The 3,821-nt window shown below is 36.8% G+C and overlaps 1 non-coding gene across 1 annotated transcript; it reads right to left on the reverse strand.

Annotated features, from left to right (window-relative positions):
* Positions 1-2,530: 2,530 nt before the first annotated feature.
* Positions 2,531-2,875, reverse strand: LOC147578578 (Nuclear RNase P). Its single transcript, XR_015255711.1, has one exon.
* Positions 2,876-3,821: the final 946 nt, after the last annotated feature.

Consider the following 3,821-nt stretch of genomic DNA (forward strand, 5'->3'; position numbering starts at 1 on the left):
TTTGAAGAGCTGGGTCACCTTGTGCATGACAACGTCCCTGAAATTCAGTCTTCTCAACTATAAATTCTGAACATAGTGCTTGCTATTATTAAAATGCCTGTCAGAAGCTGGGGCCATGGAAGGCACTTCTTGAATGCTAACTCTTCTCCTGTCTGCCCATCCTCTGAATCTACCCTTCCCTTTCTCATTGAGGCCTCTGTGATTAGAGCATAGACTTAAGGACTCACCATAAGCCAAAGTGTTAGGTCAGTAAACTGATCTCCTGAAGTACTTTTGCCTCCTTGATGGTGCACTTTTCTCTCCATCTTAAGTATCCAATATATTTTTCCTCCTCTCCACTTCCCTAACACTGTAACTGTTGTAACTGGCAAATTACCCCTGCCAAGATCATTTGCATTTTAATAAGACACAAAATCTATTCCATTAGTCATTAGAGCAATCTTAATCATCATATATCATATCATGATTCCGTACTACATAATGAACTTGATTTGAACCAATTTGAACTTGATTTAACTGGCCTTTGCAACCTGCTTTTCTAGAGGAACTGTGGAAGATTGTCCATATTCTTCCTTTATTTAGTCTTCTCTATACAAGTTTATGGACTGGAAAATTTTTTGAGTAGTCCAAAAGCTATCTGCAAACTGGGTGAGAAATGAGTTAAAATATACCCTCCAAATACGCTAGCAATACCAAAAAGAGGAAAACATCAGTTAATAAAATTACACGGTGTTTCTTTAATCACCTAAGGTAATAATTTGCATTTATACATTTCCTAATGTTATACCATCTCTTGAGGCTCCTGGGTGGTTCAGTTGACTGAGTGTCTGACTCTTGATTTTGGCTCCGCTCATGATGTCACAGTTCATCAGCACAGACCTCACTTTGGGATTCTCTCTCCCTCTCCCTCTACTCCTTCCCCACTCATACTCTCTTTCTCAAAATAAATAAACAAACATAAAAAAAAAAAATCTCTCAATGCTGAAAACCAAAAAAAGTCACTTGTCTATCATTTATTATTCTTTAATACATTGCTGAATTTAATTTGCTACTGTTTTATGATATTTGTGTGTACATTCATATATATTCATATATATTTTGTTTGAATGATTCTTACTAGTATTCAGTATTAAGGTTGTCTTTGAAAAATTAATTGTGGTTATTTTGCATGCACACACGAACTAGTTTTTAATTTTATTAAAAACGCTGTGGTCTGAAATAGTTAATAATAGAAGAGTTATGTCCTTTGAAAGTCAGGTTGAATTCAGGTATAAAGCAATCTGGACCTGGTGACTTTTTATGATTATCTGTAAAAACCTTTCCCATTTCCTACACGCTAATCAGTGCAAACATGTCTACCTCTTCTTGGGCCATTTCAGATAATTTATATTTTTCTAGAGATCTATGACTATATCTTACCTAATCAGAGATTACTTATTAGTTTTTTCATAAATCCATTTTCCAGCTCTCTTTCAAAATTCCTTTCCTAGGGGGAAAAAATAAAAGTCTCGTCATGTCATTGCCATTTATCCAACTCATCTGTTTCTGGACTGTGGCTTGGCACAGTTTTTAATATTGATGTTTCATTTTTTAATTGAGATAAAATTCACATTCCATAAAATTCATCCTTTTAAATTGTACAATTATGTGATATTGAGCAAATTCATAAGCTTACTCATCCATCACCACTATGTAATTCCAGAACATTTTCATCAGCCCAAAAAGAAACTCCATACTCATTAAAAGTCACTCCCCACTACCCTCGGCAGCTTCTTCCATTTCTAAGGATTTGCCTATAGTACACATTTCATCTAAATGGAATCCTACAATTTGTGCCCTTTTGTGTCAGGCTCCTTTTCACTAGGCATAAAGTTTTCAAGGTTTATCCGTGTTATAGTATGTATCAGAACAACTTTGTATGGCCCAAAAATATATTGTATGAATATATCACATTTTATCATCCATTCATCAATTGGTAAGACTTTTGGATTGTTTCCACTTTGGGGCTACTATAATGAATGTTGCTATGAACTCTTGTGTATAAGATTGTGCATGTATGTATGTTCTCATCACTTTGAGGTATATCCCTAAGAGTGAAATTATGGGATGATATGGCAACGTTTTAACCTTTTGAGGAACCATTACGAAGTAACTGCATCTGTTTACATTCCCACCAGAAATGAGGGTTCTGATTTCCCTACAGCCTTGTCAACATTTGTTATTAATCTTTTTTGTTTCAGCCATCCAAGTGTATGTGAAGTGGTATCTCTGACTTTATTTGCATTGCCCTGATGGCTAATAATGTTGAGCATTTTTTTAATTGTTTGCTGACCATTTTGGATCTTCTTTGGAGTAATATCTTTGCTCACTTTTTAATTGGGTTATTTGCCATTTCATTGTTGAGCTGTAACAGTTATTTATATATATTCTGGATACTAGACCCTTATCAGATATATTTTTTTCAAATACTTTCTCCCATTCTTGGTGTTGTATGTTCATTTTCATTTTTTTTCTTTTTATTTATTTTATTTTACAGAGAAGAGTAGTCTGAATTGGGTTATGAGGCTCTCAGCTGGGGTACCTTATCTCAGCCATTGAGCTCACTTTGCCAGGAGAAAGTCTGTTCCAAGCTCTGGCTTAAGGAGGCACCCTCTAGCACACCCGCCCCCCCCCCCCCCCCCACCAAGGGCAGGGTTCATGGCATGTCTGTTCATCTTTTTTTTTTAATATTTATTTTTCTGGGGGGAGAGAGAGTGCACACATGTGCAGGGGAGGGCAAAAAGCAGAGGGAGACAGAATCTCAAGCAGGCTCCATGCTCAGCACGGAGACCAATGTGGGGCTGCGTCCCACGACCACAACAAGATCATCCCACAACCTAAGCCAAAACCAAGAGACAGATGCTTAGCCAATTGAGCTATCTAGGCACCCCTGTTCATCTTCTTGATAAGAGTCAAACTTTTTAATTTTTAAGAAGTCCAATTTATCTATTTTTATTCTTTTGTTGCCTCAGTTTTTGGTATTATATCCAAATATCTAGAAGACCATTTCCTAATATAAACTCACAAAGATTTATACCTATATTTTCTTCTAAGAGTTATATATGTAACTTAGCTCTTGCATTTAGGACTTTGATCCATTCTGAGTTCATTTTTGTATATTGTGTGAGTAGGAGGAGTCCAATTTCACTCTACTGTATGTGGGTATCTGGCTGTCCCAGCCCCTATTTAACTGTTTGGCACCTTCATTGAAAACCAATTGACCATAAATGTATGAGTTTATTTCTGGATTCTCAGTTCTACTCCATTGATATATATGTCTATTTTTATATTGGTATCATACAATATAAAGGTACAATAGGCTCAAATGGATGCTGTGCATCTAGTGGGCTTATGTTGCACCTGAGGAACACTTAGCTTAGGGAATGCACTGCTTGTACAGCAACCAGTAAGCAAGCCTGATCTTTGTCTAGAGAATGTATGTCACCTCCTCACATATTAGATGCATAAATAATCCATGGGAAATAACCCAGGTGAAAGAGCAGTCAGGGTCTTGCAGTGTGGGACCAAAAGATGAGAGATCTCTCCTAACAGGAGGAAGTCTCCTTACATAGAGTTGTGATTGCTATAGCTGTCCCAAAAGTTACAGATAGATTCATCACTTGAGAAATGCCAAAGGCCAAACTGACCCAAACCTCAATTCATCTGGTCTACCAAGAGGTCTGAAATTCCCACCATCAGAGTTGCTTCTCAATGGTAAGACATTACATATTTAAAAAGCCTCTATTAAAATGAGAATGGGAGAGGGGTGCAGTGAGACTCAT

Source organism: Puma concolor, chromosome C1 (genome assembly GCF_028749965.1).
Source record: "Puma concolor isolate L17-30 chromosome C1, mPumCon1.1.hap2, whole genome shotgun sequence".
NCBI classification, from domain to species: Eukaryota; Metazoa; Chordata; class Mammalia; order Carnivora; family Felidae; genus Puma; species Puma concolor.